The sequence below is a fragment of the Meleagris gallopavo genome, chromosome 2 (genome assembly GCF_000146605.3).
Source record: "Meleagris gallopavo isolate NT-WF06-2002-E0010 breed Aviagen turkey brand Nicholas breeding stock chromosome 2, Turkey_5.1, whole genome shotgun sequence".
NCBI classification, from domain to species: Eukaryota; Metazoa; Chordata; class Aves; order Galliformes; family Phasianidae; genus Meleagris; species Meleagris gallopavo.
The window spans coordinates 80,614,982-80,624,753 of NC_015012.2; the positions used below are offsets into that span (position 1 = coordinate 80,614,982).

General features: G+C 41.8%; 1 long non-coding RNA gene across 2 annotated transcripts; it reads left to right on the forward strand.

The window, feature by feature from the left end:
* Positions 1–10: 10 nt before the first annotated feature.
* LOC104909926 lies at positions 11–8,970 on the forward strand. 2 transcript variants are annotated; one of them, XR_792687.3, is made up of 3 exons: positions 11–575; positions 8,259–8,384; positions 8,634–8,970. It is a non-coding gene; the product is annotated as an uncharacterized LOC104909926 (long non-coding RNA). The 2 variants fall into 2 exon arrangements; XR_004158979.1 differs by lacking the exon at positions 8,259–8,384.
* The last annotated feature ends 802 nt before the right edge of the window (positions 8,971–9,772 follow it).

The window sequence follows — 9,772 nt, forward strand, 5'->3', positions numbered from 1 at the left end:
GGCGGTGCCACCCGGCTCCGGGGCCTCTTCGCGGCCGTGGGGTGCGGGATGCACGCGGACCCCCCGTTGATGGCTTATTGATAAGGGTGGGTGGCACTGGTTTTGCAGCTTGAGCGTTGTCGTGTGAAAACAGGGAGCTGATTCGTGTTGGGTTATTGGAAGTGGTAATGTGGGCTCCGGTGTTTTGTGAAAATCAATAGGGGCATTCTGAAATACAATTAAATGTTGACTTGGTGGTGTTTTTTTTCCTTCATAGTGGCCAGTTAGAGGCTGGGCTCTCAAGCGTTTGATTAACAAGCACATCTCCAACTTTCAGAAGAAGTGATGCTCTGGGTGACGACATCAACTTGTGCCTCTTTAAAGCAACATGGAGGCATCAGCAGTGCCCCCAGAGCCCCCCAATCAGCTGTCTTTAAGTAGAGAGCTCTGTTTTCCTCTCTTCTTCATTGCACTTCCTCCTCCCCAGCAGCTAGCTGCACACAGGAACTGTCTCACATGAGCTGCAGCAGCCACTCGACTCTTGGTACAGTGTGGCAGAAAGAGCACACATGTCAGAGCAATGTTAAGGAGCTGCTGTAAGTATCCACAGCAACCCTATTAATATTTAAGCTTTCCAGTGGCACACATCTACTCCTTCTTTGAATTGTAAATCTAGTTAGTTAATCCTTCATTTACCACTTGTTTGCATTTCTGTGTTTCGATATGCAAAGGTTTGTTTTTGTCCTCACTGACAGCACAGCATGCCTCAAACCAGCAGGGCCTCAGTGCAGGGCTTGTGCTTTCCTTCTCCTGGCCTTAGTCAGTGGAATTAAATACTGGAGGATGGCTGCTCAAGTTCTGGAAACCTGAACTATGCCATCAAGATGGGGTATGCGTGGTCCTGTGAGGTGGGCAGCCTCTGCTCAGCATCACCAGTCCTGCATCCCTATCGCGCATCACTGTCCTCATTCTGCATCCTTGTCCCCATCCCATGTTCCTGTCCTCATTCCTGTACCCCATCCCATGTCCCTGTCCCAACCCCACATCCCTATCCTTATCCCCATCCTGCATCCTCATCCCAATCCTGTCACCATCTCTGTCCCCATTCCTCATCCCCATCCCCATCCCTGTAAGCCTGGCCGTGGACAGCACTGTGACCACACACTGTCACAGAACCACACAGAAGCATTGCTGGTGAGAGGATCAAGGCTATAAACTGGGGATATGTACAGTAAACTACAAAAGTGAGTGAACTTCTGCTCCTTCTGTACTTTTGGCAATCCGCTAAGAAATATCGTTATAATTCTGTGCCCTCTAGTGGTGCTTAAAATCATCGATTAATTTAACTAATAGTGCAGAAAGCAGCCTGTGAGCACAAATGGTTTGGGGCAATACCGAAATGCAGGCGTGCATGCCAGCGCAGAGAGAAGAAAACGCATTAATTAATGTGCTGAATTAATATTTTATTTCTACTATGTGTATTTTCCCATTTTTTATTTTATTAAATATGTATTGTGGAGATTGAGGGCAATTGATCTAATTCCAACTTGTTAACATGTCACATAGCTGGAGCATGATGTGCTAGTGGGTCTGAACAGACCCAAATGCAGCTGCTGGCCCTGCACCAGGCAGAAGAGCTGTGCTGTGTGAAGAGCTCACCCTCTTCTAAGTGCTCACTGCAAAATAAGGATCTGAATTTATACGACAACAAATTCCCCTGATATTTTGGCTTCAGATTATATAATACCTACAGGGGTAAGTCGTGTGAAATTCTAGCGTGCCCGCATGATGTAAGGTCATCCTGGGTTCAGGTGTCAGTAAGAAGATCCACTTGACGAAATCTCCAAGGCAAGAATATCCCAAGGAATCTTGTTTTCTGGGCCTGCCAATACAGTACATCCCCCCACAGGCAGAGTGGGAGATGGCACGCAGGGCAGCACTATGCTTTATGGCAAATGACAACAGTGTGTGCTTCCCAAACCATAAATCACAGTTTTTAAGGTGATGTTGCACTATTACAAATCTATACGTCAAATGTTACATAGCCTGATTTGTGGAAGAATGATCTTTTCTGATCAGGTGCAAAATGTGACAATTGCTTGGGATTTTCAAGATTTTCTTTCCAATCTGTTGTTCATGATATGTTGTCTTAAATCATTGTTTCTGGGCTCTATTTTAATAAAAGAGAGGAAACTTCTTACACAGGAATGATACTTCCTCATTCCCTTATTTACAATAAATTATGTTTCTCCGAAAGCATGTGAAGCTCTTTTCTAAGAACCAATGTCTTTGTAAGTCTCAGTTTCATACCTGTCAAGGGGTGGAAGAAATTCATTCTTATCACCTTAAATTCATGGAGCAGCATAAGGCACTCCAAGGCTGCATGAGGCTATGGTGCAAATCTCAGCCATACAGTGGCTGCTTTGAGCAGCCCAAGTGCACGCTGCAGGGCCAGCATAGCAACCATTTGCAAAGGTCAGCTTACTGCCGTATCATGTTTTGAGTTCATCTGAGTTGCTTGTTAATAACCTTTTTGTGTTATGTAATACTGTGAGGTATCGTGTGCGCTCTAGTTTTGCACCTCTGTGTAAGATTTTTAGCCTTCTGTCTAATTATATAGCGAAAGGGATCCATGGAGCTATTCGTGATGCCAGGCATACAGGAGTCGGGAGCAAATTCTCAAAGCAATTAGGTGTTAGGACTATTTCATTCGTTATGTGGGATTGTTGTGTGGCTGGTAAGACACGGTGTGCATCTCTATGAAACCCTACGTGAAGCATCACCGTTGGGTAATAAATCATTAGCAGAAAGTCAGATGGGGTGAAGAGCACGGTAGGATGCTTATTGTAAGCTGTCTGGCCGGTGCACACAGTTTGCTAGCAACTGTAGCAGGACACATTAATGTTCTAAAATGTTGGAATAATATGTTACATTAATACTCCAAAATGTTGGAATGCTTTCTTCTAAGCTTCTTGGACATAAATGAGAGAAGCAAGGCTGTCGGCAGCATGAGGCATTGCATGCACTGAACAAGGCATCCATCATATCCCTTAATCTCGGCCTAGCGGGAGCACCTGCGGGAGTAATTTAGTTTTGATGTCTCTGTTATGTACTGACCTCTCTGTTAGACTGCCACGAGGTTGCTATCTCCATGAAGAGCTGTCCTGAGACCAGACTTTAATTTCAAGCAGATCATGACCTTTACTCTGGGATATTGCCAGCACAGCCTAAACCTTCATCCAAGTACAAGATATGAAGGCCTCACTCTCAATACCTTGGCTTCCTTGGATGGATGTTGGCCAGAAACACTTCTGTCTAGTTATTACATCTTTAAAATCCAGGACCAACGTCCAAACCATTGCTGGTGGTGCCCATGCCCTGAGCTTTCCTCCACAGGAACCAGAGGAGCAGCTTGATCTCCTCTCCATTCCCAGTCCAGCTCAAAGGCAGGATTTCCTAGCCTGGCTTTTGTACCCTGCAGCTGTCCCACCAAAATGCACATTTTGCTTCCTGACATCTTGCATTTCCTCTCTCTCATGCCTGATAAGATAATTAATTGATTCCACTAATTCCTACTTAACTAAATATCTAAACAGCATTTCCCATTAATAAGGTATGCCTCCCTGAAAGGTCATTGCGAGCTCTCAGTACTGTCTCGTTTATGTTACTCTCTTCTACTTTCTGTTTCATTGTCTGTTATTTCTACTATTTTGGGGGGGGCTTTTCTTCCCTCCCTCCTATGCATCCTCCCTATGTTTCTGCTGTCTGGACTCTTGAGCAAACACTGCTGCCCAAACATGAGGCCATTCGTATCCTATGGGGGCAACTCTCCTGATTGCAGGATCTGCTCTGTGGATCATTCTCATTCTCTGATTTAATGAAAACAAAATATTTGCTTCATGAAAAAAAAATAAAAAAAATACTGAGACTTGCAGAGCAATTTTACTATTCAGGAGCTGGGATTATGATATAAGCATAATAGAATCAAAGAATCCTTGCAGTTGGAAGGGATCTTTAAAATCCAACTCCTCTGCAATGAACAGGGACATCAAGCTGCTCAGAGCCTGGTCCACTCTGGCCTTGAAAGTCTCCAGGGATGGGGCATCAATCGTATCTCTGGGCAACTTGTTGCAGTGCCTCACCATCCTCACTGTAAAAGACTTTTTCCTTATATCCAATCTAAATCTACCCTCTTTAAGTCTGAAACCATTTTCCCTTTTTCTACCACAATGGACCCTGCTAAAGAGTTTGTCCCTTTCCTTCCTGTAGCTCCCCTTCTGATACTCAAAGGCTTCTATGAGTCTCCCCAGAGCCTTCTCTTCTCCGTGCTGCACAGCCCCACCCAGCTCTCTCAGCCTGTTCTTGTAGAAGAGGTGTTCCATCCCTTGCATCATTAAGAGAATATGAAATAGATATTTTTTCAGATAGAAAAGATTTCATTTCTCAAAATACTTAGATTTTCAATATTGCATTCTCCAAAATACATAGACATTTTGCAGAAAGTAAGCCCATCACAAATGTTAATGTTTAATGCAGTCTTTTGTAGCCAAATACAATAAGCAGAGAAAATCTTGTGATATTGTCTTCTAAATATTGGTGTGGTTGTGGGTTTTTTTGTTTGTTTGTTTTTTTTGTTTGTTTTAATCAAGGATAGGAATGCAATTTGGTGAGTTGAGTTCCTTCAAACTGATGTCATGACGACCCATAGCAAATCTGTAGAAACAAGTAAATTTAGAATATTGAAATAAAAATAGGTGAAACAGAAATAAACCCATGAAATAAAAGGAAAACAAAACAAAGAAACAAACAAAAAGCAACAAGAAAACTCCCAAACTGAGACCCCAAACAGTCAAAATTTCAAAATGGAAACATTTTAGAAATCTTTAGGCCTTAGAAATGGCTACTTAGGAATTAAGCAAATTGACTCTTTTTTCTTAGTTTCCAGTGTAGGAGATAAGTGGTTTGGATTTCTTTCTGTTTTTGTTTGTTTGTTTGTTTGTTTTAATTGCTATTTATTTATTTATTTATTTATTTATTGGGGGGGGTACTAAGTGAAAGCTCAGCTTGATTCTTTGTTAAGAAATTCCTTAAAGACACAGCAATATGTAGGCTATATGTATATATAGAAAATGTAACTATGATAGTCATCACAGTTCTTACTGAGCACCTTCATACTTTTCCTCTAAAAATGACTATTTTATGTGAAATATTTAAAGTTACAAGGGGCTCAGTTATCTGAGACACTATAAATAAGTTTCTTCTCCAAAAATAATCTAGTCTTTAGATATGGAAGATGTGCAAATTTTCTCTCTCTGGCTCATATACATACAGGAAAATCTATGCAGAGCAGGATGGAGAGAGCCAGATGCTTCAGGTGCTCCTACTCTAGGGTGCTTTTGCTTCCAAAATGCTGAATTTCCCCAGGCTTGACTCTGGGATAGCAATGCTGAGGCCTGAGGGAGCCTTTTAATCACTCACTTCTGGGTCAGGTGGGCAGGATCAGTAATTGTGTGTGTGTGGTACACTAGGGGAGATCCCCTCTGGCCCAATTTAAAAGCTTCTTTGTTTGGTACCCTGGCTTCTATGACCCATAGAGGCACCTGTACATCTTACACAGTACTGAGATGGTCTAGCCCTAACATAGCAGTTTGGTTTCTGCTGTTGGAATAGGACTTAAAATTTTAAGAGCTATAGCAACGTTTTCTTGTATTTAAACTTTCATGTAAGCTCTAGAATTAATTTAATATTCTCCAAAATCATCAGCTGTTCATCTTGCATACCAGTGCTATTGTGTCTTAGGCTTTATTCGTAACATAAATTCAGGACTCAGAACTGAATGATTGCAGTTCATTGTAACTGGTGGGACATTCTAAATTAGATGGTTAATCATAAACCTAATACATTCTACAGAAACATTTTAAAGTAAAAAATAAATTACCGACAATTTTCATAAAAGATACTGAAATACTTGGCACCTTTCTGATGTTCTCTGACTTTTCAAATACTTTGACAGCATTGATGATTCTCAGAGATTTTCAGCAGGGCATGCCCCCTGAGTTACCAAGTGGCATGACTTGGCTTAGAGGCTTCCTAAGCTACATGTACCACAGAAGGCTGAAAGAAGTATAAGCTCAATCAGTGCGTTTGCATTAGTATATCAGAGGATAAGCACTCTTTGGAGACCTTTTGGAGGAACAATCTGCTTGGAGCTCCTCCTTTCTGCTACTGCATTTCTATTGACTTCCGAAAGATTTATTCCTATCATTAGGTAAAGCAAAAATACAGGGGGAAAAGGTCTAGGATCAGCAGAGCCTTCAGAAGTTCCTGTTTTATTGGATGAATAATGAGATTTGGTGGGAGCTGTTGGAACTGTACCACATCAGAAAGGTATTCCTTAGTCTCCTGCAGGCATAGTAAGGCACTTAACTTATTCACCCATATTCTCAAATCTCTTCCTGAAGCACACACTTTAAAAATCTCTATCAGGAGAATAAATAAAAGCAAGCGAGAGTTAAGAGGAATATAGATGATCTAGGGAGGCTGTGAGACAACAGTAACAAGTTTGCAACAGTAGGTAAACAGGAGTCCTGAACATGGGGAATAAGATGCTTGTAGAGAACAGTGCTTTTTCTCAAGCAGTTGAAAGGATGGTCTAACAGCTCTATTGCTAAGAAAGGCTAAAGGCTGTTATTTCATTTTGAAGGAAGGATAAAAAAGAAGCTATGATGTGTCTAAAACTAACGTGTTTTATGTCTCCACATATATCACTGTTGGCAAGGAAATGTATGAGCTAAAAGTGATTTTTAATATCCTTGGAGGATTGAGGAGAGGATGATTAAGTGCCACAGGCCAGAATTACCAGAGGAGCATTTGTATGAGATAAAAGATGTACAAATACAACTCACAACTTTTTACCACGAGAGTTGTTGGATACATGTGTGGGTACCCAGAGAGGTTTCGAAATCTCCATCCTTGGAGTTTTTCAAAGCTGAGCAGGTCCTGAGAAACCTGACGTAACTTTGATGTGCATTGCACAGGTTGGAGTAGATGACCCCTAGAAGTTCCTTCCAACCTAAATTATTCCATGAGTCTAGATGACCTGGGGCAATGAATACTTAATGACCTTCCCCGTGAAATAAAAACCCATTGATAAGTTTGACCTGGTCAATTCTGTAAGGATGCATAAGCATCTGTCACTGCTGATATTTTGCTCCTACCGCAAAATCACAAACCTTATATGCAAGGGGCAGAGGGTGGAAAGGGCAGCAGTGGTTAGTGCCTCTGATAGAGTAGTTCCCCAAATTGCTTCTGTAAAAAAGAGATGGGATGGAAGAACTGAACTAAAAGAGACACTGCACCCCAGTCCCACAGGAGCACGGCAGTGAAGAGCAGCACAAGACCAGGCACCTGCCCCATCTCCCCCAGTGAGTCCCACCATGCTGCACTCACTGCCCTCCCCTTCCTTTCTTCAGCCCCTTCTGCCATAGTGAACAGGTATCTATCATTTTCTTTCCTAGTAAGATGATTACAACTTGGCTAAATTTTTGCAGCAAGACTTTTACAAGTGAAGAGATGATGGGAGATTAGCTACAAACTATATTTTCCCCAAATGGAAAGGCAGCATTTTGAAATTTGTATGTTTTAAATGGGAGTAGTTACTTCAGTTGCTGTATGTAATGGTCCATTTTTAGAAACCGTTGACTGCTTCTGGTTTGAAAATCATGGTTCTGTTAGCATTTTCCTACTCAATGCTGAAATCTCGAGTCCTTTTTGAAAGTTTTGATCTGGCTTTGCCTCTCAGTAATAGACCATTCATGTTAAAACCATTTAGGTTGTTTAATTTAAGCAGAGGTCAAATTCAGTTTTTGTTTTCTTGTTCTGACTGAAGATTGTTATTCTGAAGGGAGGTTCAGCGCTTGTAAGTAACAAGATGAAGAAAATACAGCTCAAGTTCATGATACTATAAACACTTGGAATGAAAATTAAACATTATTATTAGCAACTTTCAGCAGGGTTTAAAGTGTTGAAACTTAACCTTGCCATGTGGATCCCTATCACTTAACTTTAATGAGTAACCAGTAGCAGGAGAGTTTCCTATATCGTATGCAGTAGCTGCTGAGGAGAGATATGACATATTATCTAGACTTTTTATAGAAGCAGCTATCTTATCACTGCAATTAAGAGAAAAACTAGAAATTGAAGCCATCGTCTTCTAAAAGGTGCACTGTAAAACCATGATTCCAAAATGTTGTGTTTTTTTCTTTTTTCTTTTTTTACAGCACTAAGATCATGTTTGGTACTTGAACCAGAACTCTTCCAGATCTTAAAAAGAAACAATGGCCTCTGTGATTATGATGGATGATAAATAAAAGCAATAAACTATCTCCATCACTCAACTGGAAAAGGTTACTACTACTGTTCTACCTGTTCTACCTGCCTTATGCTAGATCCTGATGGGAAATGTTTTTTCTTTTCTCTAAATGTTTTACTGGAGCAGAAGGGAGAAATGGTTGAAAGCTTAGGGAGAAATGTTTTGGAACATTTCTCAAAACACGTTGTCTGGGGCCATAAATACAATTCAGTTGTAATTTAAAATATCTGATTGAAGTCGTTCTTTTCATTCACCATCTCTTTCCATATTTAAATCCACACAGATAAGGATACCTCCCTGTTTCCAGAGCGAATCTGTGTGCTTGAATAGGCTGACAGTGGAAGCAGCTTCCTGCTCAAACAAATGAATCCCAGAAAGTAACGAACATTTTGTGCTTGCTTCTGTTCAGCTGATGAAGAATTACTGACTACTTTCCAAGAAGAGGAGCATTTGCAATGCTGATGATGACTCCAGAAGAGCAAATTTACTGCAGGCAACATTGACTGGGGTCTTATTCCCCACTACTGCTCTAAAAGATTGTTGCTGTTGTTGTTTTTCTTTAATACTGCATTTAATAATGTCTTTGCCTGAGAAGGCTTATTAAAGACATTTTGGTTTAACGCACTGCGTTAGGAGCAATAATTTCCACCACGTAACCTTATTACCTCCCTGGCATCATTATTTGCTGTCCACTCAACCAGCATTTCCTACAGCATACCTCCTAAATCAACTATGTATTGTCGATGAGGGGTAATGCTGGGGGACCTCCTGGCCCCCGGTCGCCCACCGGTCCCCGGCGGCCCTTTGGGGCCGCCGGGGACCGGGGGGCGACCGGGGGCCAATGCCGTCAATAGCGCAGTGACTTCGGCAGGTGGCAGTGGCGACCCGCGGCCCCAGGAATAGGCACGGAGGTGTGGGGTCGGGGGGCTGGAAGGGTCCTCATCCACTCTTTCAGTCGCTGAGGATGGATCTATTATTAAACTGATGGGTTTTGAGGTGTTCCAGAAAGAGATTCGGAGGATAAATGCAATCGGCAAAAAAAGCCCACCCCCAAAAATCCTAACTTCCACCAAATCCTAACACTGCCAAAAGACAACCCCCCCCGAAAAAATCCCACCCTAGGACCCCAGAATAGAATCAAAAGCACTCTTCCATACAGTGTTGTGCAGTCGTAGCTGTCATGGCTGTGAATACATCAAAACGACTGCTGCATGATCCATCTTTCTCTGATTTTCCAAAACACTAACGTGCTGCAGAATCATGTGAACAGGCTGAGTTCATACAAGCAGCCATGGTATGTGAGATTTGCACTGTTGGTCTCTGAGGCATTTCACATGTGTCTGGAATATCATATCACATCCTAAATGTTCTAAATGGCCTTAAATATCCCTTTTCCTTTTCCCTTTCTCTTTCCTTTCCCTT